We start from the raw sequence: 24856 nt of genomic DNA, 5'->3' as shown, positions 1-24856 counted from the left end.
TCTCTCTCTCTCTCTCTCTCTCTCTCTCGTTTGGTTCAGTCCACACTTGTGGCCCTGTTCACGGGAGAACTGTGGGGTGGGCAGTGGTCGCACTGGAGGAAGATGATTGTTTCCCCACTAGAAAATAAAAGCAGAAACTGATCATTTTTGGCACATTTTGGGCTCCCAGAGGATTTAAAGCTCAACCTGCAGATGCCTGATGTTGCCTGTATGTTTCAGAGCCGTTGCTAAGGAGCTCCATCACTATCGATCCTCCCTTCTTCTCCAATCAGTCACGTTTTAAATTAGTTTATTTTTTTCTTAAGCGCAACAGAGAGAGGAATTGCATGGCTAGAGATGACAGGTGGCAGTAGGAGGGCCTGCAGGACTTATTTGTCTGCTGAGAATTGGGTTGATGATGATGTTCTATTTTGGGGGGGAGGTGAAGGCAGGGAGGACAGACACGACTGAAGTTCAACCTTCTCTTTTTTCTTTCTTTCTTTGGAGTGTTTTTTTTAAAGCAGGCAGAGAAAGAGTGGAAATCTCCGTAGTCTGTGTTTCACGCTGTGGAAAACAAGGGTCTGTTTGCATTGCGCAGTATTACGCGTCGCTCCTTTCCACCCACGTTGCAGAGAGCTAAAAAAAAAAAAAAAAAAAAAAAAAAAAAGCACCAGCGATGCATTCGTGGCAATTCAATCAGGAGCCTTTTGTATTTACCCAGATCACTATTATCAACCCTCATAACCAACATCAGCGTCGTCGTCCACATCCACCGCCACCTCCATCACTACCACATACCTCTCTGCCTTGGCGACAGGTTCCATAGCAACAGGGGATGAGGAGGAGGAGGAGGAGGAGGAGAGGGGTGGCTGATGGTGGTGGATGTGTGTGTGTATGTATGTGTGTGTGAGAGAGAGAGTGTGTGTGTGTGTGCGCGCATCTGTGTCGCAGCGAGGCACCTTCACCAACAGTTTGCACCAAGCAAGAAACTCATCACGTTACCTGCAGAATCATCCGGATAATGTGCGACAGGCAGCCTGAGCAGCATCATGAAGGGCAGGCTTGTGTGTACAGTCTGGGAGACGAAGCACACTTGATCATAATGATGTCATCTTGATCTATTATTATCAGAGGAAAGGATGCTTTTGTCCTTTAAAATTTAAGAAGTCATGGGGCATCATGACACTTGCTGCAAGTGAGAGGAAGCAGCCACTTTCACCCAGATCCGGAAATGAAAAGGCACATATGGGTTTTTACTGCGTAAGTTTTGTCTCACAATTTAGTGGTTTTAGGGCATTTTATGGAGTTGATCATGCCACTTTGAACTTGTTACTGCCTTGTAATCTGAAAGTCTCGCAAATCAAATGTCACAGCAGGAAGTATTTCAGTTTAGCGATACGGAGCACATAAGCAGCCATGTTCGCTTCTGCCTTTTGCATGTCTAGTATTATCAGATTTTCCCACTGGAGTTTGACTAACTCATAAAATCAGAGTGGAACTTCATTTTCTACCACAAAAATCCTGTTTGGGTAAGATTTGTTAGCCTCAGCAGTATAGTTTTAGAGTTATTCTCAGCAAACGTATCTCTGCTTTGTAGTCTAAAAGTCTAGCAAATGAATTCAAATGTCACAGCAGGAAGTACTTCAGCTGTACACAAGCGACTAGGTTTGCAGGCCTTTTGCATGTGCAGTTTTGTCAGATTTGTCTACTGGAGAATCATTAACTTGTAAAATCAAAGTGAAATCTAGTTCCAGGGTTCTTCAGATTATTGTTTTCTAACAGATAAAAAAGCTGTTTGAGTATGATTTTTAACTAGTATAGTTTGGTGGGATTCTTAGCCAACTTATCTCTGCCTTGTAAACTAAAAGTCTAGCAAATGAATTCAATACAGCAGGAAGTACGTAATTTCGCTGTAAGTTTACTTTTGAATTTTCTCACGTTTTTCTTCTGTAAATGATTAAGTTGAAAAAGTGAAGCCTTGCTCCAAACTTCTCCAAATTACCTTTTTTTTAATCATGTGTGAGTAATAATTTTTTCCTCAATTATACAGTTTTTGGTGGATTCTTTGCTTAACTTACCTGTGCTTTGTAGGTGACATCTAAAAGTTTAGCAAATGATTGAACTGAAAGCATTTCTGTTTAACTACAAGTTTACAGCACTGGGGAACCACATTGGCGTCAGATTTTTGCATTTTGTCACATTTTTCTACTGGATATTTATGAACTTGTGAAATCAAACTAAAATTGTGCCCCAAAATTCTCAAAATGATCATATTCTAACAGTTGAGACTTCTGTCTGATTTAGATTTTTACTCTTGGTAGCATAGTTTTGATGGATTAGCAAACCGTATCTCTGCCTGCATACTTTCAACGGTGGTTTCAGCACCTCGGACAGTTCATCCTTCATTGTCTGTTGACAGCTATGTGACAGCTGATAAAGAATTACAAAGACAGACATCAGCATTCAGATTTCATTGTTTCGATCATCTCTGGTCTTTATTACATTTCAAGAATTCAAATGGAGAATAACAGAAGGAGAAAATATTTACATGGGCCAAGTCAGCCATCAAATCAAATTATACATGTATATATATGCCAAATTTATACCCATTATTCCTCTTTTCCTTTGGTAAAGGTGGTGGTGAAGTGGAGGGGAGGGAGATGGGAATACTGTAGGAGGCACTTAATGAGTTTCCTGCAGATGAAAGATGATGGGACATTGGTGGAGTGCAGTTATCACAGAAAAGCATCCTCAGACTAAAGGTTTCAGTGGTTTGACACTAACCACAACAGAGAAAATGAAGCCTTTTCCAGCTTTGTAGATGCTGCTGTGTATGTGACCCCGACCTCTCTCTCTCCAAACGGAAAGACAAATTTCTCCTTGAGGGATTCGGGACAACAGAAGAAGATATCCTACATTGTGACGCTTTATGTTACACTTCCTGATACCAAACACCAGGTTTGTCGTTTGTATTTGAATCCTTCATCAATACATCTGTTCTGTAATTCCAGCAGAGTTGATGATGCACACAACTGAAAAAACAGTTGCATTGCAGCTACATAATCTCAAATCTAGGATTCTTGTGAGTGAATTGCGAGTTTTTCAAACAGTAACGAGCGGAAACACAGAAAAGGTGCAGACTTGCTGTTTCATACTGTACATGTTTATCTGATGTGGCAAATACACACCTGTACAATCTCATGTCATCACACACAGAGCGGCGAAATGTTTTGCAGCACACACACACACACACACACACACACACACACACACACACACACACACACACACACACACACACACACACACACACACAAGTACTCACACCTATACACACTTATTACGGCAGCAGTTTACAGCAGTGTAATCAGCGAGTTGATTTTCCCTGTGGGCATTGTGCCAGAGGCATGATACCTCCGTTAGGGATATTAATTGGTTTCCGATGGTTACCCTGGGGTGCTGGCCACCTGCCAATTCACCTCACTCTAATGACTTGACTTGATATGCTCAGTGATTCCATTGAAGTCACCTCAAAAGGCAACAACCATTGATGCCATCACTGTATGTGGAGTTTTGTAAGCAAAGCTGTTGTTGCCGGTTTATCAAGCAGCTCCGCTCAAACAAACAATTCTGCTGAGCTGAGCCCAGTTTCAGTTTTAGTTACAAATGGCCAGAGACAATATAGTTAAAGGAAATCCGATTGATCGATTTATACCTTTTGAGAGAGCAGATTGATTGCGGATGGCAAAGTAGTTGCCTATAAGACAACGACTAATCAGGTGTTTCTTTCAGAGGGGTTTTAATTAGAATCCACAGGGGCAGACAAACAGCAAAGCAAGGTAAGACATCCATCAGTCTGCTGGATGGAAATCTGTGCAATTAAGCCCCAATTTACCATTAGTCAATCCAGTTGTTGATTTCCTAACCCGATATCAGGTTGGATTTGATCCCTGGTGTGGTGAAATAGATAAAAATGGATTTTTGTAGGACTGCATAATGTATGGTGCAACTTTGAAGGCTTTATTTCAAAATAAAATACACTATAATTAGCATTTTAACTGTATATATGATGAACTTATTTGTAGCCTTTGCTCAGAAACAATGAAAGTGAGGTCTAATAACTTTAAAGTGGGACCAAAGCTTTCTGTAATTACATCTTTAGCAAAGAAGCAATCTGAAAAACCAGTATAAAAGAATATTTTATATCTAACAACAACCTTGCTAGCATGACCCATTTTGCCAACAATACCCCCCCTTTAGCTCCGGCCTTGCTTGTAAAACCAGCCACATTAATTTGCGTTCATTTTTACTAAAGACGTAAATGTGTGTGTTTGTGAGTCTACCATTTCCGCTGGCTTGTTTGTGTCCATGTCAGTGAGTCACAGAAAGACATAGAGACCGAGCCACGGTTTACAGAGGATGTTAGCACCTTTAATAATTCAGCACGAAGGCAGAGAAGCTTAACTAATGAGGCAAAATTGTTGCATGTGTGTTTTAACTTTTATTTGGCCAACAAGGGGTTTGTTCTTCAGCTGCTGCTCACTGAGCTGACAAAAGATTTAGGGATGAGAAGCTGTTAATTCAGAGAGCACAGCATCCAGAGCATGCATACAAAAGCAAAGTTTTTCTACTTTGTCTTTTAAGTGGTGGCTTTGTGTCACAAATGTGCAAAATCCAAGCTAAGACAACTCTGATGATATTAGACTTTCATTTAGAGCCATAGAAAATTATTATGCTAACTATTTTCACAGGCTGAGTAGTACTGGTTTGATGTATAAATTGGCCATCATGTATAAAAGTGAGTGAAGGGGCCCTTTAAAATGTGCTGCACTTCAGAACCTCTCAGCCTAGTGAGTCCTAATTTGAGGGTTAAGGGTTTCCAAAACGAATCTTGTGGGTTGCAAGACGATGATGATAATCATAAATAATAAAAATCAAAACTCACATTGTTGTTTTTAACACAATATTTGTCAGGCTTTCATCTAATCTTGGATTTTTCTTAAGCAATTCTGCATCGTTTTACCTTTTTGGTAAAGTGACTCAAAAGGAGAGTTTGAAAAGGGAAAAAAAAGGCTTAGATGGAGCTGAAATCAGAGTTTGCAAATATATATTGCTTTTAATAGCTGTTTTATATGAACTGCCAGTAATCACTGTCTCACATTGTCTTGCTTCAGGCTTTGTACGACTGTACAATAGTATAGAAGTATAGATTCAGCCTAGAGTAGTTACAGCATGTGTGTTTAAGGATGTATTAGTCACAGCGAGGTTATAACTGCCGTAGCGGAGGATGTAATGAGCGATTAAAGGCCAATCAGCATTAAAGAAGTTTATATCAGCGCCTCAGAGTGTGTCATGACTTTAACTTAAGGATGTGACTCAACAACAGCTGCTCTTAACGTAAAACACCATCTGAGAGACAAAAAAAAGCGCACACACATGGATGGCAGGAAAAAGAGGAGAGGGGAGGGGCAGACAGAAGGAGAAATAAGAGAACCGAATGACAGATTGCATTATAGGAGATGAAAGAGAGGCAAGATGGAGAGAGCAGAGAGGGAACAAGAAAGGACAGAGTCTGGCGAGGAAACAGAGGGAGCAAATGGAGGAGAGAGGGGAATAAAGGGATGAAATGAGCACTAAAGAGAGCGAGCGACAGGGAGGGTGGGATGGGGGGAGGCGGGAGAGAGTAAAAGAGGAGCGACGGGAAGAGGAGGGGAAGGAGGGAGGATTATCCGTGACTGTGTCTTGCTTAAGCCTCTGGTTGGGTATTGGAAATCTATCCAGAGGCTGTCCTCTGCTCTTAGTGCTATCGGGCCTCAGTCTTCATTTCTGGTGGGACAATACGCCAACACCAGCAACACGGAGAGAGTCTGCAGCTGCAACTGGCTGCCTGCCCACCTGCACTGTGCCGGCTTGGCTGCCTCCACCTGGGTGTGTGTGTGTGTGTGTGTGTGTGTGTGTGTGTGTGTGTGTGTGTGTGTGTGTGTGTGTGTTTGGACAAGTGTCCTACCTCTCGAAAACACACACACACACCCGTCTTCGTATTCTATTGATCTGGCTGAAGCCACCAGTGGAAATAATGACTCCAGACCTGTAGCATCTTCTGTTCTACTCCCCTTTCTCTCCCTTTTCTTTTCCTGCGCCTCTTTTTGATATTCTCTGCTCTGGTTGTTCACCTTAACTAACCCTCAAATTTATAGGTTGCTCTTTGATGAGCAATTTCATATTAAAGGGCTCAGCCGCTGGTTAGAGTCATCAAATTCATTTTGCAGGATAGGGCTTCATTTTCACTCAGTTCTGCAGGTTCAGTTTTATTTACTCAGTGAAATCTGTCCCAGCGGTGTCCTCTTACTGTCCAGCAACAATCTGATGAGAGACATTATGCATTGACAAAAACACTGATATGCTTTCAGCAACACTGAATGCACTTTGTAGACAGTCTTAGGCAATCTATAGGCTGATTAACCATCTGATTAGTGGCTGTTTCGGGGCTGTATATGCAGAAAAATCCTGATTGATTATTTAAGCGGATTAAAACAGCCAATGTCTGTATAGATGACGTCTTCCATATTGCATGTACAATCTCTGAGCTGTTTAGAGAGGTGGTGGCTTTGTTGGTGTCCCTACTTTTCAGGCCACAACTTATATAATAGATCAGATGGAACCTGTTGCCTTGATAACCAAGAAAGTGGAGGAGAAGCCTGTCACAGATGGGAGAAGTTTGTTGGTCGTCTAACATGTGGCTAAAATGGTCTATTTTAACCTACGTCATGATAGTGATTTTCTTTTTTAAACTTCACCAAGTGGTTTAGTTCAGTTCAATTTGATTTTCTTTATATAGTGCCAATTTATAATAAAAGTCACCTCAAACCACGTCATGTGATTGTAGATAGAAACCTTTCCTTTAACAGGAACAAACCTGTGGCAAAACCAGGCTCAGGGAGGGCAGATATCTGCCTTGACTGGTTAGAGTTAGGGTAAAGGAGAGATAGAAGAGAAAGATAGCAGGTAGAAATCAGACAGTCGTCGTGTATGGCTGTGTAAATCTAGACAATGACTAGAATGAAAATAATGAGAGAAAAAAAATGAATATTAAGTCTAAAAATAATGGTCCTACATGTACCACGAACCTGACTGTCCTGGGTGAAAGTCTCTTGTTTTCCCAGCCCACTCTTTACTTCATTTGCAAACAGTCATATATGTTGTTTTGGGAGTTAACCTATGCTCTCATTTATGAGTGAGGATGTGTCGTGTAAAAGGTCAGCAGACACAATGAGCAGACAGTAAAAAGTATTGAGCCACCTCTCGTATAATACAGTACATTAGGGATTTAATTGATTTTTTTTCTAATTAATTACTGTAACCTCTTAAAAACGTCCTTGAGAAATCCTTGAACAGAGGCTCAATTATAGATAAAACAATAAAGGATAGTGGGATATTTTCAGCTGTAGATGCGGCATTATCAATCACCAAGTATCAAACAATCAAAAATGAAACAAAAGATTGTCTAATAACTCCTACAAAAGAAAAATGCACTGTAGCATTGCCACATGTGTACTTCGCTGGTCTTTTCAAATAACGTGCAAAAGAAGACAGAAATACAATGCTACATACCAGAATGTTGTAACAAATTCAGCATGATATTTTTTACAAATGGCAGCAAATCCTCTGACTTAATTGTGTCCATCCCACTCTGAAACCAAACCTACACTCTTGCACGACTGTATAGAAGCTGGCTGAATAAACATGGTGTGTTTCTATGTTTCGTACGACCCCTGCAGCCTCTCATAGGTTGTACTGCCCACTTCTGCTGTATGAGACGTGATGCTATGTAAAGATAAAACAACTCAACAGCTGTGTGCAAGTGTGTCCCCCAAGTTTGAGGAGAGGCTGAGGAATGAAGGGAGACAGCAGTAGAAAGCAGTTTATATTATTCATGCCCCTCCATGCATTCCCCCCTCTCTCTTTCTTATCTGCCCTCTCTTCCCTTTCTACTCTCTCCATCTCTCAGTGTCTTTACCTGTCTTTCCCTATAGATGATCTGCTTTGTTTTCTCTCTGTTGACTCCATTCCCATTTCCATCAGTGTTAATTCAAGCTAACGATAATGTTCAGTGAGGCTGCATTTCCTCTCCTCTATAAATTAATCAGTCCATCTGCATGCATTTACTGTAACAGTAGATCTAACCACAGAAAAGCAGGATATAAAGCAACATTTATTGCCCACCCTCCCTGGGGAACTCAGATTGTATGCTCAACACACAAAACACTGCAAAGTGGACAAAGTGGACCAACCACAACTCTATACACTTAAAAAACAACTTTCCTAATTCATATGCAGTAAGAGTTAATGTGATGCAGTGCTGTAGAGGTTCCAGCTTGTGCTCCAAGACTACTAACTTGCTGTGGGCAGACATAGTGTAATCCTAAAACTGTGCAGTTGTGCGTTTCAAAAATGATGTGTTAGTGAGATTTTAGTTTCCATGATAGCCGTGATTTGTGTGTGTGCTTTGTTTGAATTTTGAGCCTCTTTCACCCAAAAATAGGGTTTGACTACAAACTGAATCTGTGTGATTGTGTCTTTGTAGTGCTGGTTTTGTTCTGAAGTAATGACAATGGGGTATATTTGAAATAGAAATGGTCTTCATGGTGAGACCAACCTCTACATCACTGTGTCTTTGCCGTAGAATGGTCTGACTGCATTTCATTAATATTCTGCAAGAGAAGTAGAAAAAAATGGCCTTACTTTTTTGTATGCCTTTAAACCAATCAAAATCACCGTGGGCTGCATGAAGTCCAGGATGCGACAATGGTGCCTCAGCAAAATAGTGTTTTAGTGCACACAGGGAGGCAAGAACTGTCATTAAAATGGCAAATTCACTGAAAGAAGCAAGCAGGGCCGCCTTGTCGCATGAGCAAAGTCCTTGGCAAAACTTGTTATTTTCAGTGTGTAGGCTGGTGCTTGGACTTTTATGTTGTTTCCCAAAGTTTAAGGGAGTTTGAAAATGGTTACAAATGTGCAAGATGCATGTTAGAAATCATCGGCTTAAACCTGAAACCTACATCTGTTGAGTCAGACTAGCACCAGTGGGACCAGCACAAAAGCAGCTTTTCAAATCATCGTTCTCAGGCAGGGACTTATAGTCATGTGTTATAGAAAGATAAACACCAAGTTGATGTGCAGTGTTGCTATTGGAGTACTCTATCAAATTAATGCAATACAATATGTTTTGTATATTATATCACTTGTTTAATATGTGGTCATTGAAATGATAATGAATGATATCAATAATTGCGATCTGGGGGGTGACCACCTCTGGAGCTCTGATAAAAGGATTCAGATCTTATCGCAGCTCGTCTTGTACTGTACTGTGCTCTAGACTCTCTGTGCAGGAAGAAGATGGGTGTGTATGTTTTAGCAGCACAGAAAGTTTGGCACTTTCACATCAGTCATGCAACAGTGAATCTTAGCTAGCAGAGTCTAAATAATTACACCGGAAGAATAGAAGGGGGAACAGTCAACAAAGATGATGGAGATGTTTTAAACCTGCGGCACCATGAAGTTCCATTTCCTGCCGGAGACGCATCCCTTTATGGATTGTTGATGGCACTATTCAGGCTTGACATGTGTTGATTTGTCGAAAGGCATCCTTCATTAGTCACTCAGGTGTTCCCTCTTCAAAGAAGTGCTCTAACCAGAAGGGAAATGCCAATACTTTCAAATAAGGATCCTTTTGTAGTTTGTCAGCCAAGGATTTGATATTATACTGGTGTTGTTATAAGTCTGATCCCCGTTGCTGCAGGCTTACATTACCACTCATCAGTTTCTAGTACAAAATGTATGATTTCTGATTCCTTTAAGAGTCCATATAATGCACATTTACATATTTATGCATTAATGTTTAACACAAAATCATTTTCTCATACTGTATATTGCTGCAGCACCTCTTTTCACTTTCTGTCTGAAATGCTCTGTTTTAGCTTGAGAGTCCTCCTGAAAATCCCACTGCTCTGATTGGTCAGATTGCCCACAGAAAGACAACTCTGGTTACATACTGTAAGCCCAGATCTCCGTGCAGAGAGGCATTGAGGTGTAGCTCTAGCAGAAGTGACTCTAGCCATAAAACAATCTGCATGGAAACTGCTCTTTCTGTTTTTGAGAGCCCACTGAGCTGCTTATGCAGATGTGTTACATAGTGACATCGATGAGTAACTGAAGAAAATCCTGCATTACAAATGGGCAGGTGAGGAGCAGCGTTTTCTGTGGGACAGTAAATCTCTTTGGCTTGGGCTTTGTAAATTTGCAGACCTTTCACATACACAAAAAAGTGAAGCAAAGGGAAAAGCCCAAAAAGCACAACAATGTAGCAATGTATGGTAGTTGTTGGAATAGGTCAACTCAGCACTGCATTAGCCTCATAGTAATAGCTTTATGCACACTTGATCCCGACTGGGTTCACTTCTCACACAGAGTGATCATACAGTAATGAATGAAGGTAGTAAAAATACATTATTAACATTTGAAACACAACAGCATGCTTAGCAAAATGATTAGCTTAAAATGCCCCTCAAAAGTTGGTTTCAAGCGATAGCCTATAACATCAAATATTCATGACTAAATATGGAACAAAAACTCCCTGCTAATCTGATTCAACGGGTTTATGTGGGTGGCTTTGTCCAGTTTGGCATTCTGCCCACTAACATTAGCAAACGGCCCCTAGACTTGGACTCGAATACTTTTAAATCTTGTACAGATGGACATCAGTGGCATCAGTTTTGGTTGTTGTTTTTTTAAGCTGAGAAAAGTATAGATGAATCTGGCCAAAATTATGCCATATCAAGTAACCAAAACTGTTTTATTTTTGCCTGAAAGTTTGTTTTTTATGTAAGGTAGAACCCAATAGCCAATACTGAGAAGACAATCGAGGAAAATGTTTTTTAGGGCCTTTAAATGTACAGTAAAGTCAACATTTTCCGATGATCATTTAGGTTATTCATACTCATAGTAAAGACTATCATAATCAGATTTATATGAATACACTTTTGAGTATTTTCTATCTGTTTTAAATGGTAAATACAGCTGAAAATGGCACACAGTGTGTAACATTATGCCTCTGGCCCATTTTTTTTCCTCCACATCCTGTATTTCTTCCGTTCTTACACCTAGCGACAAGTTTAACTACTGCTTGTCAGCTCACACCCAACTCTGACCTACGTTACACTTGAATACACAGGCATGAAGTGGCAACCGTTAGCGCACACACATTTAAAGTGCATCTACAGTGTAAAGAGCAGCCGTGCCCTTTGTTCCAGCTGAGTGTTCAGGCTTTTGGGGCTGAACTGTGCGAGCTGCAGGGATGATGAAAGCACTGTCCTCATTAGTGCTTCTAATCCTCATCACGTACACTATGTGCACCAGCAGCGGCCATACATTTACATCTGCGCACACACGCTCACGATTCGCCGGACATGAGATGTACCGCGTCGTGGTGATTTATTTTTCATGAGGCTAATTTCGGCATGTGAACAAGAAAACGAGGGAGGAGTGAAGGGAAAGAGGGAACAAAGGTGCAGAGGGGGATGAACGTTAGTCTAATTCAGGTTCTCTGCAGGAAAACGATCAACTTTTTCAGCTTGAAGAAACTTGAAGTCTTTTCTAATTGAAGCGACATAAATGATTCTGTTTCATGAACTGCAGATTTTTTTTCACCACCATGAGTGCATGTATTTTTAGCCCGGGGGCCCCAGCAGAGAAGGAGGGATTTGGTTAAATTGAAGATATATAGTAAGATCTCTTATTCCCAACTACCTGCACATAGCTTTCAAATGGTTGGGAATTTTTGTGTTTCTTTAGCAGCTTGTAATGGCATGAAAACTCTTCTCTCTCCTTCTAGAAACCCTGCTTGCTCACTAGTCGGAGAAGGTGTCTTGTAGAACCTTGTTTCTGCACCTTTGTCTCTCAGGAAGTGAGGTTTAAAGAACAAAGGATGTACAGTCATGTGTTCTTATCAGGATCTCAGTAGCAGCAATCTTGTTAGTCAGTCCTCTGGTGGGTTTGTCATGGATGGATAGCTGCACTGCAGAGAAGGTGGTCTGTCACCATAGGCTTTAGCACACACAAACGCACAAACGCACACTGCTGTGAGCGTCACCCTGCTGGGTCACAGCACCCAGGCAAGAGAGATTAAACTACAAGTGGAGTGATGCAGCTCTCAGTGTTTGTTTGTTTGTATGTGTGTGTGTGTGTGTGTTTTCCTGCCTCTGGGTGTGTGTAGATGTGCATTTCTTTTTTTGGGGGGGTGAGGGGAAGACGCTTTTCTTCTGTGTGCATTTCTTGGGCTGAGAGCTGTCAGTTCCCGTCTTGCAGCTAAGAATCATGGGTTACAGAAGCCTGTTGTGTAGCCTGGGGCGCAGAAACACTTTCTGTTATTTTTGCTATTATGCAGCCAGACTGGAAAAGGTTAAGTAACACTTCAGCATAAGAAAAGCAAAGGGCAGTCGGTCTAAAGATGCCATCTTGTTTCGAACAGCGCCATTACCAGGAAAGCCTTCGATTATTTTCAGCAGCAGTATGCTTCTTCTTCTTTTTTTTTTAAATCATTGCTTTCTGCAACATCTAAACATGGAACCCGCTATCAAAAGAAGAAGCAAACTATAGCTAAGATATCACCATATTCCAGCCTTTCTACTACCTGCATTGGCACTGACTGTTTGTAAAGGTGTAAAATATGTACAGAAACTAGGAACTAGTTTAAAAGTTAACAATGAGCTCGAGGATGATGAGGTAAGTCTGTGATGTAACACTGCGTAGTCATGACATTGGGGGTTATGAGAAGAAACGTTGCAATATCTTGACTTTTTCCCCTTGGTAGCACTGACTTCTGTAGTTTCCGTCATGCAACTCGAAAATATCAAACCCTCCCTACATGGTAAGCAATTTAGAATATCAAAAAAAATCAAGAAAATTACCCCTGGAGACACAGACGATATTATGTAACTGGTTGCACAGGCTGAGTAGTTTTCCTTGTGACAACTATGTGTAAAATTGACAGAGTGGCTCTTTAAAGCCTCTGCTGATGCCGCCTTGTGGTTTTCCAATGAAGACAACATGAAGAAATGCCACAGATGGATGTGACCTGTCATTAACTCAACTAAGACGCATCGGCTCCCATGTTGAATGGTATCCATGGCAACAGGCGGCAGCCAAGCAGACAGCTTTTGAAAACAAACAAAAAAACACTACAGATTTTACGATCCATGTGTTTCTGATCGGAAGCGTTACGTTTCGTTCATGCTTTGTTTCTGCTAGTCGGTCCTTTTCATAGAGACATTTTTCTCTTCTTTCACACTCCGATGACCACTACTTTTTTATTTTGTGGCATCATCGTTCCTCTCTTTCCCTTCTGCAACTCTCTCTTCCTTGAAACATGCTTGAATTCCTGCCTTTTCTCTTCGGTCTTTTCATAATAAGACAAGGGTAAGGTGTACTGGTATGAAATGACCCAACTATATAGGCCATAAGAGTGTCCTTGACTGTCTATGTCTATGTGAGTGTATGTGTATGTCTGTGTGTGTGTGTGTGTGTGTGTGTGTGTGTGTGTGTGTGTGTGTGTGTGTGTGTGTGTGTCCCCTGCCATCTCATCTATCTAGGCCAGTCTTGATGCGAGTGCTCCATGGACCACTTCCCCACAGACTGCACTGTAAATGTGTGTGTGTGTGTGTGTGTGCGTGTGTGTGTGTGTGTGTGTGTGTGTGTGTGTGTGTATAAAAAAGAAAGAGTTAGTGTGTGTGTGTCTGTGTGTGTGTGTATAGAGCAGTCCACTTCCCAAAAGACCAGACTCACTTTCACACTCTGGAGTTATAATGGCTAAAACAGGCTTGCTACAGGACTCCTTTTTACAGTATGTAAAATAGAATAAATATGTAAAAATATGTAATAAATATGTAAAAATATATTTTACAGTGTGTTTCCATCTCCGGAGCCGCTCCTATAACCAGGTCCAGAAGCAGGAGGCCAGTTTCACTGTTTAAGTGTGTTTTTGTGCAACTGTGGTGCCGCTGTTGTCCGAACCGAGCTCTGAAAACAGATTCACAACTTACCTATTCATGCTCGAGTTTTCTTCTCACGTACGTGCTCCACGCTGTTGCAGCTTTAATGTATTTTGTGTCTAATATACTAAAAAAACAGCCTCTCAAGCGTATGCACTCACGCAGAATGCAAAACATCTTCACGTCAGCTTTTCTCCTTGCACGAAATTGATTCTGCAAGTGTGCGTCTGTGGTTTATACCAAAGTCACCGAGTATGGAAATGAGAGTGAACACACATTCCTTTTCAGAGAAGGGCGATAGTAGGCGTGGCGGTAGTTTGGATGTGACTCTGGCTATTCGTCTTTCTCCCTCTTCTCCACCTTTTCCCTACAGCTCATCTCCTCTTTGCATCTGTGATTTGTATTCCAGATCAATATGTCTGAGGGGAACAGGGAGAGAGAGCGAGGGGAGATGATGTGGAGGTTTTTTGGGGATTGGCTTGGCGCCTGTAGTGATGTCATCAGAGCAGGAGGCGCGACATCGCCTGTCTGTTGTCATGTCAACCAAAAGAGATTCAGCACGCTCGTAATAAGAGAGAGATAGATGGATAAAAGCAGGAACAAGGAGAGCGAGATGTTTAAATAATTACGTAGGTTTTTGTTTTTGTACATGCTAAAAGCACTCCTCTTGTCCTTAATTGTACCTCAGTTCACTGTTCTCAGCGGTGCAAAATGTCACAGTCCGTCTGTTGCTTGCATGCGTCTAGGTCGCAGTGTGATAAAGTTGATGATTAACGACATTACCTCAACGTGGCAGACGGGTAACCATGGCGACACCACATTAAACAAACACCATGTTCCAACGGGGACACACAGAGAGGAAGGCAAAGAGGCAAGGAGAGAGGGTGCAGGAGAGAGAGGGATGAGGTGAGAAAGATGGGGAAGAGGAAAAAATAGAAGGAGGAGGAGGGTAGCGAGAGGGGTTTTTTCCCTCCTGGTGATTCATTGTGATCATCCTGATAGCTTGTTCACTAACAACAGCGAAGGTCGGGATAGAGCTCGGACCTTTAAAGGGTCTCTTCAGTCAAATTGTAATGAATTGCCACCGTGTCAGGAAGGAATGACATAACTGCTTTTCTATTTGTAACTGGCACAGCTTCATGTTCACTCATGAGTGATTCAATATCCCTCGGTTTCTGGAAGCCGCTACAAACCACGTATGATTTAAAACAATTCCCCTCTAATCTCCATCTATTCCTCATCCTTTTCCGATCACCTTTTCTGCCCACCACCCACTCTCTTTCTCATCTCGCCTCTCCGGCTGCTCTCCTGTCTCCGTCTCCCCGGTCTTCGCTAATGAAGCTGAGACCTGCTTGAGGCCATTTTCCTCTCTATCAATATTCTATGCCAATTACCAGGGTTGGCTTATTAACGCTGACACAGGCAACCGTGCCACACCGCTCAGCCCTCACACACATGCGTGCATTCAAAGCAACGAGGTAATATGTAAAACAACAAGCACGCCAGGGTACGGTGTCTCTCACATCCGCTGGCAGTTATTTGTGGATCTTGTCTGAGTGGTGTCGATAGGTCATGCGTGTAATTTCTTCTCAGTGTGTCCCGTGATTAGATGATTCGTCTGGGAATTTGAATGGGAAAATGTGCTTAATATCATCCCACTGGGAGCGTTTGAAGACATTGCTACAACATGCTGCTATGTGACCCGACAGGTGCTATTAGACTGTATAAAACATACTAAAATGAACAAATATGTGGCTTTACCCATAGGTTTTGAAGCTCAGTGTGCAGTATTTGACTCCTCCTAACTCCTAGATAAACCAAAACATTAGCAAAGAGATGAAGCGTGAGTGGAATCTAACCAAGGAAAGTCTAATGATGGTACCCACCTGTCACTCAAACTGGCCAGACCCTTAATTATGCATAACTTAAGCCTTAATATAATATAAACAAGTGAGTTATATAAGAATCCACCCCCTGTATAGTAGTCATGAATGCTAAAATTAGCTATAGAGACCAAAATATTTCTTGTACAAGGCTTTAAACATGGATATTTCTGCTGTGAAGTCAGTCATTTTAACATGGAGGTCTATGGGGATTGACTCATTTTTTGGGTCCAGCCTCAAGTGGCCATTTGAGGAACTGCAGTTTTTGGCACTTCCAGATGTTTCCACCTTGATCCACACTGGTTAGACATAACTAGATATAGATTCCACTCAGTATTTTCTTACTACAGTTACAATTCACTTTGAATTTGTTCCTAACTGTGAAGTCTTTTACTAACCATGGCATTGTGTTTGCATGTCTTTTAGATTATCATCCCTCCAGTGAGGCAAACAGAGTTGTTTGGAGTGCTACATTATGTGATAGTGGAGCTCTAATAGCGAATCAAGTATCGTATATATGGAAGTGATTAATGAGGCTCTTTGAGTGTGTGGGTGTGTGAATTTGTGGCTTTTAACAAACTCAGGCAGATTAAAAATGTATACACGCTGCATATGACATTAACTGACTGCAGCAGGCTACATGTATTTTTAACATGTTTGAGTATAGCCACATTTTTAGCCAGCAAGATAATAAATAAATGTTGTTCCTGGCAGTGAGGTGTTTTGATAGACGAGTTAATGCTGGGTTTTGTGTGTTTTTTTTATTTATTTTTAGAAATATTGCTGTTTCTAACCTAAATAGAGTAATAAAGACGATAATATGTTATTAAACATGCCTTAATTAGGGTTTTGGTGTAATCAGTTTCAAACTCCTGAACTCCAAGCAATTTCCAGCCGCTTTGTACTCACTGGTGGGCTCATTTTTCACTGCGATATAAAGTCCTACACCTCTATGGAAACAACACAACCATGACTAGAAGTAGAGAGAACTGTAAAATGTTTATGGTGTAGTATAATGACTTTTTAATGCCATGAATAATAAAGTAAAAGATGATCTTCTGATTATTTGTTTTACAGCATTTGACAAAGCCCAGAATCAACATGTGAGACATTTTTGGAAGCAGGTTTTACCAATACTGGGCAACAAATGGTATCAGTAGATACTATAGATTTTACTGCTTATTACTCCACCAAGGAACACGGCAGAGTTATGTGACGATCGGCGTTGGTTTGTCTGTCCATCTGTTTGTCTGTTCACAACATTGCTCAAAAATGGACTAATAGATTTGGATGAAATTTTCAGGGAAGGTCAGAAATGACACAAGGACCAAATGATTAGATTTTGGCAATGATGCGACTTATAGTCTGGATCCACAGACTTGCTAAAGAGTTCTCTGTCATTGCGACATAGCGGCACAGCACCATTGTAACTATGACAACAAGTCAACACTATGTCAGCTGCCACGAAATTTTTAAAGATTTCATCCATCGGAAATCAGACAACAACTGAGCACTGGCGGAGTACGGTGCTCTCTGAGTGCTTTTCTTGTTTAATTTGCTTCCATCATTGTCTACACGGTGTTTACACAGCCTGCAGTTCAGCCCAGTTCAGACAAATTTTAGTTATGTGACAGTTGGTCACAGTTGCACAGAGGACCACAGAATGTTTTGTTGTTTACAGAATCTGGTTAGTGGAAATGATTTATGTAAAATAGCATGATTTTGATGACATACAACAATTTTAGGACTGTTTGAAAGTTACAAATCTGCTGATTCTTTCTTTTTTTAAAAACAATTTCTGACTGTTAAATGTGTAATTTCTGCCGTTTTTTGACATCACAACCGTACTGTGTTGCCTGTTTGCAAGACTAACACCTTTAGCTGCTTCTGTCAATCGCATGACTCACGTGAGTCTCTCAACCTTAAATGCAGAATTTTTTTTTAAAAACCTCAAAACTCCTGTATTGCTTTTTGTCAGTCACGGGGAAGAAGTTTGAAAGGTTCCATACTTATACGTTTCAAACAAACCACCAGTTAATACGCTGATGTTTCCTCAGAATAGCATCTGGTGTATACGCTCTACCACAGAGCAGCTTCCCACCTTTCATAGAAGTTTCTCATGATCAGTTTTTTCCTCATGCTGACAACAGCCCGCTGTAGCAGAACTGTAATAAAAGGAAATTTTCCCACATTCAACTTATGTTAATGCTAATTATTGCCGGTGCGAACAGCTCAATGTGGCAGCAGGTTGCCGAGTGTTAATGATGCTGGAAGTTGTGTCACAGCACAGTAGGGCTGATTGGAGCACAGATGTTGAGGAACTTGGTAGACTGGTTCATAAGGTGTTTTGCTACGGTGGGCTGGGACCTGAAAAGAGATCAAAATCAATTATACATTTTTAGATACTAGATCATTGGGGTAATGGTCTGTGAAGCATCCTCACCATGGGATCTGAAATTGAGTTTGCCTAAATATGGCTGACTCCCGCTGTAGGAGTCGGCCACATTAAAACAAGCACATAATTTGTGATAAGCCGCCACAAGGGTGGTGCTCTGAAGAGGATCGAGCCATGAAAGGCAGTCCTGCTCACTTCTGGCCAGCGAGTGTGGCGCCTATTCATGCTATTTGCCGACAGCAGGCTGCTCATACAGGCAGAAGAGGCTAATTCAGTTTAGACGGGTACTAATTTCCATGGTAATCGGGTCACAATTTGGAACAGTTTGAAAGGCGTGAATGTTTGGGGGAAGCCAGAGCTAGAAAATGCTTGACTGGTATCTGTGGTGTTGCAAAGGTTTTCCGTAACAGTTCAAATTTGAGAGCAACTGCAGCCATAGCCACAAACACGTTAAAACCACTGACAGGTGACCTAAATTACACAGATCATCTAATTACAGTGCAATGTTCTGCTGGGAAACTTTGGGTCCTGGCACTCGTGTGGGTGTTAATTTGACCTGTAACATCCACCTAAACACAGATACCCATAGCAGCAGCATCCCAGATATCAGCAGCCTCCTTCTGCAGGATAGTACATCCTGTCACACCACTAAAACTGCTTTATTTGTCATGTTTTCTCTGGATTAATCACCTATTTTTATACTTTTTGTACTTCTGTCTTGGTAGCTTTAAAAAAGGAGCTTGTGTTCTTGTGTTTTTGACACCTAGACACCAATTATAGCAGCTCCCCCTTTGGATTTATCATGTAATAGGTCTGAAACCTTGTTTAACCAGTTATGTATTAGCAGTTGTACACCTGGTTTAGCTTGAATATGTGTGCTAGCCTTGTCTTTGTTAACTTTAACTCTGATTAAAACAAACTAGTGTTGAAATGTTAGGGATTTTTATTCACAATAAAAAGCTGTGAATTAAGCTCTAGCTGACTTTTTGTACCCTAAAACCGCTCAGAAACCCACAGGACCCAAAGGATCTGCTCCCAACATTAGTGCACAATATTAGTTTGGTGGTTTTAATATTGTAGCTGTATGCAAAGTTATCCTGGCAAAATAAGAAAGGAATCTTTAGGTCCTGACCCATGTTTTAAACACTGTCTTAAATTATTCAAATGGCTCCAGATTTAGATTATAGTAAACGAATTCTGATGGATGTTCATTCCAGCATTCAGCCAGTGATATAATCACATCCAACTTCCAGCCATTTCTCTAAATATTAATCTACTCCTTTAACTGGAACTATTAAACTGTTACTGTTGCCAATCATTACTGTTAAATGTAATCTATATTTTTCAGATTGCATATAATATAATAATATAATGGCACCCTGATTTCTCCAGACTCTCTGCGGGCTACAGTTTCTCTTTCAATAATTTTCTTTAATCATTACCAACACAGCAGGACAGTAAGCACTTTGCAGAATTCCTCTCAAGCTACTCAAATGTTATACATATGCTGTTGGTATAAATATGTTAATGCAACTGATAATTAATCAATGGTGCAAACTGCAAAAATAAAATTGCATAACTTCATGCATCAGCCTTTTAAAACTTCCTAATAAAATGACCTGAAAAATATGATGTGTGTGCACAATAAGTAAGGTTACGATGCAATAAGAGGAGGATTTGCACATTTTTTTGGGTGATTTTTCAGTTGTTGCGTTAACTGAGCCCAGGATTCTGGTGTTTGGCAGTTCAGACACTCAACACCAGCCAGTCCCACAGTCTGAGCCAGCTGCTCGCTGACTGCCCGAATCTGATAGATTTCACTGATAGTGACTTTCCAGTGCACACATACAAATACCCACGTACAAGCACATGCAGATACAGCAAAACTGCATCATAATTTACTACCACCCCTCACTACCCCTCTGTTTCTCTCTCACACACTCACATAAATGCACAAATACCAGAGAGCGAACAACATCTGCGGCATCTGGCCAATCAAAGCTTTGATCTGAGGTCACATTGGAGCCGTTCTGAAGAAATGTGACAGTCATCTGCCTCCACTCGTGTTGTTTGTGCGCCAAAAAACCAAGCTCAGGAGGCCAACGTAGCATGTCCTATTTAATAAAATAAATAAATAAAAGACTGTACACGGTGTACCGAACTAACACACGTGGACCTCTTTTCACTTCCCCTCACTCTTCTTTATGTGTCACTCCCTATTTTGTCTCCTTTGCTTTCATTCAGTCGCTGTCACTCACTGTGTCTTTGTGCTTCACTGCTGTCTGTTTCTGTCTGTCTTCTATGTTCAACTTTAGTGTGTGTTTCCCTGCGTGTGCTCTACCTCTAAGTCAGGCATCTGGTGGCTATCAGAGTTAATCACCCAGGCTTCCTATGACTGCGTGTGTCACACAGGCTCACGCAAACATACCCAACCAAACACACATTTACTGGGACATGACAGCGCTGGAAAGAAACAGAGATGAAGGGCAGTGAGAGGCCATGGGAGGAAAAGAAAGAGTGAAAGATAGACAGATGGAGAAGTGGAAGGTGGAGGGGCGAGTAGAAAAGGTGGCTGGATGTGTGAAACGGGCGATTACACGTTTGGGCATTCAAAAATAGCAGGACTTGATAATAACACAGCTGTACTGCTTAAAGAGATGTGAAAGAGAAGTGTGAAATGCCCCGACAGTAAAAGCAGCGTTCATTTAGCGCTGCTAGAGGCAGGTGAGTGAGTCAGAAGGAAAACACATAAAAACAAACACGGGAAAGTCAATATTCTCCTTCAGATGAATTAATGTTTGATTAAGAAGAAAGAAATATCCAGACCAAATATAATTACTCATATTTTGATTGTGTTGTGAATCAAAAACAGCCAGAAGCAAAGGTCAAAGTCAGATATAGCAACTGTGGAGCTACACTGTGATATCAGAGGCTCTGTGATTTGGACAAAGACTTTTCCTGGTCAGGGTTAGCAGTAATTTGCAGGACTGAGTCAAGACAGGGCCGTCCTGACGGGGAGGACAGGTCAGGGCCTGGAAATGATAAATCCACTTATGACTGGAAGACAGCGAGAGCGAGACAGGCAGCTCTGCTCTGTTCTTTTCCACTGACACTCTGTAGATACAGAAGGCAGCTGAAGATACAGTGAAATGTTACTGAGTACACAGTCAAAGAAAGGAAAAAAAAGAGTAGAATGCATTAAAACCTGTTTAAAGAACAGGTACAAATCTGTTGCCCTTACTAATTTAATGATCTGCAATTCAACAAAATAGAGAAAATCTATGAAAGGACTGTTAATTTTGCCATTTTTCAGTGTCCCTTTTTTCACATTATGACATATCTGTTAAATGATGATGTCTGTAGTTGACTTAAATGCAGCGAAACTGTATAATTTTACAGTTGAACAATATAAAATAACTAATAAAAAACACATAATGTGGACGTTATTTAGTGTTGGCAATGTTTTTTACAAGTAAATTACCTTTTTTCCTGTTATTTTACAAGTTATATATATCTGTAAAATGGCAGGTTATTTTAAGACTTTTTATTCTTAATATAAGTATTATTTTGTTAAAAAAAATAGGCATATATATATATATATCTGTAAATCAACAGTATTTTTGGTTGATGTAATTGCAGAATTTTTTTGAGATTTTGCGGTTAAATATTGTAAAACATCAAATGACCATATGACAAAACTTCTGTATCTGTAAATCTGTAAAATAATGATATTTTTGTTTGATTTAATTGCAGTAAATGGTTCAATTTCACTTTTTTAAAAAAAGAGGACACATTACAGTTTTGATCATCTTTTCCATGGTTAACATGTAAAAATTACACCCTTCTTTTGATTGGGAGAATCTGTAAAATGCTAGTAAATTGTTCCAAAAAGTTAAAATCTTACATATACACTACCGTTCAAAAATGTGAGGTCGGATAGAAATGTCCTTATTTTTGAAAGAAAATAATTTTTTTCAATGCTGATGATATTAAATGAATCAGAAATAGAGTCTAGACATTGTTAATGTGGTAAATGACTATTCAAGCTGGAAACAGCTGATTTTTAATGGAATATCTACATAGAGGTACAGAGGAACATTTCCAGCAACCATCACTCCTGTGTTCTAATGCTACATTGTGTTAGCTAATGGTGTTGAAAGGCTAATTGATGGTTAGAAAACACACTTAACACACCTAAAGCATGTGTTAAGCAGCGTGATAAGAGTGTAAAAAGTGTTAAATAGGTATGTTGAAAGTGTGTCCAAGTTTTCGTGGTTCCTTATTGTTGTTCTTTTACATTCTTCTTCGTTGGTCCTGTTTTTAAAAGGCTCCCGTTTGCTCTCAGTTTGTGCTCATGATTGACTGTCTTGGCTTTAAGTGAGACTTTCCATTATTGATCAGCAAATCTGTAATGAGACTGTTCACGCTGCGATCACGGCTGCTCTATCTGGCTGAGGAGTTGTCGGCCTCAGTACAGACAGCTGTATTCCATCTCTACAGCTTACTGTCAAATAGACAAGGTCAGGACACCTGGTCAGGACACCTGCTACACTCTTCATGTGTCTACCCCCCGTGTGTTTCACTGCTTTCTTCTTGAGCTCCGTCCTTCCCACTGTCATGTTCCATATTTCCTCTTCTTGTGTTTTACAGGGGAAGATCTGTGTGCCACAAAACCCTGTGGCTACACTTTGTGTTTTTTCAATTGCAGAGCTCACATAAACCGTCTGCACGTGTCCACATCTGGAGTGCACATAGCGAGCGGAATTTGTGAAGAATGCAGTGCTTGGAGTAAAACAATCACTTTGTCATGTGCAGTAACGCTGAATTCTGAACTTCCTTATGGAGTGAAGCTCAAAGGTCGCAGGAAATCGTGACAGGAAATTGTGCGTAATGATTTTTTTCTTCCACTATGACCTTCGAATGAAAGCTTTCATTGGTTAAATACCGCAGGTGCCATCTGTTCCAGTCGTGTGTACTTTGTGTGTCTGTGTGTAGGTGTGTCCTGAATTGTCCCCATGGCAGGCAACATTAAGGACTTATGGATGACGTCAATGCTGAGAGAAAATCAAGTGTTTTTCTGGTACACTGATTGTACGATCTAGTCTTCCTTCAGATACCTTCACAACAATTTCCTATCTTGGCGATTCTTGCCCCTGTTACATTTTTAATCACTGTGGGCTCATTTTTCATCACAATATAAAGTCCTGCACCGCTATGGAAACAGCACAACCATGACTACAAGTAGAGAGAACTCAGAAATGTCTTCTGTGCAGTATGACAAAGTTAGAACACTGTAAATCTCAAAAAATGAAATTGAAATCATTAATCATTTTTTTTAAATTGAAAAATCGTGGAATCAAGATGTGCACAATTTTCAGGCGCCCAGAGGTGTTGCCAACACTGACAAAAATAACTGATGCTCCACATGCAATAGATATTTTCCTACTTACATTTTTTAAATGCTCTCCTGTTTTGTTCTGTGTAAACACAGCCTGCAGTCAAGCCCAGTTCAGCCAAAAAATCTCTTAATTTTTTTAATGTGACTGTTGGTCCCAGCTGGGTCAGACATGGCTTCCTGACTGAGCCAAGATATGCAAAATTACCAGGTTTTCATAAAATCTTGTTAGAGCAAAGAATTAATTTTTGGTGATTTTTTTTAGACAGCATCTTAATTGATATGTACAAAATACAAAGATATTGATGAAATTTCACAAGTTTAATCTTAGAATTGGTTAATTTTCCTGATGAAATTCTGCATCACAACTGATTTTTTGAATGACTGTCAGAAGATTAAAAATATGCAGATTTATTTTGTTTTTGCAGCTTCTGGATTTAATAAATGGTGTAATTTTGGCAATTTTTAAAACGATAACATGCCCTTCACACTCAGTGGAGGGTTTGGGGGTTCAGAGGGTTGGAAAAAAAAGCACATTAAAAAATTGTCTATCTGAAAAATACACAACCACAAAGCTGAAAACAACCCTGGTTTTCATATCAAATAAAACATTTCTTCTGATTTGCATTAGTTTTACATGGCAAGTTTTTTTTGGCTTTGTCTTTTTGCATTCACCTCAGCAGATACAACTGTACAGTAGCTGTGGTATTATGGGATAAAATGCCAGCCAGCATCATCATTTTCTCCCTAAACACACAAATCAGAGTGTTGATCTCGGATTTAAAAGCGTCTGGTCTTCCAGAAATAAAGAGACAGAAAGACACAGTCAGACGTCGCCAGAGGGGCTCCAAATGTTCGCAATATGGAAGAAACGCTGGCCCCATCAATTCCTGTCCAGCGTCTTCTCATGTACATACACTAACATCACACATGCAGCTTCCCGCAGTCAGACCACTCCCTCCTGGGATCCGTGTGAGCAGCTGTGCTCGCAGTGCAGTGGTTGTAAATCACCATTTTCTCCTGCCTCCTGCATAAATGAGTGCAAAAATAAAAGCGCAACATGAGTGAAGTGTTTAATAAGTCAAATAACGACAGCAAAGAAACTACAAAGTGTTTTATACAGTTAAAGAACATATTGAGTGAGTATGACTTATGTTCT

At 40.6% G+C, this 24856-nt stretch overlaps 1 protein-coding gene across 18 annotated transcripts in view; it reads left to right on the top strand.

Moving 5' to 3' along the window:
• The window catches only part of cacna1c (calcium channel, voltage-dependent, L type, alpha 1C subunit), a 216207-nt gene that overhangs the window by 1405 nt on the left and 189946 nt on the right, over window positions 1-24856 (top strand). The gene's annotated exons all lie outside the window — the stretch shown is intronic.

The sequence above is a fragment of the Amphiprion ocellaris genome, chromosome 21, assembly GCF_022539595.1.
Source record: "Amphiprion ocellaris isolate individual 3 ecotype Okinawa chromosome 21, ASM2253959v1, whole genome shotgun sequence".
NCBI classification, from domain to species: domain Eukaryota; kingdom Metazoa; phylum Chordata; class Actinopteri; family Pomacentridae; genus Amphiprion; species Amphiprion ocellaris.
The sequence above is the reverse complement of the archived record's forward strand: the minus strand, read 5'-3'. Positions and strand labels throughout refer to the sequence as shown.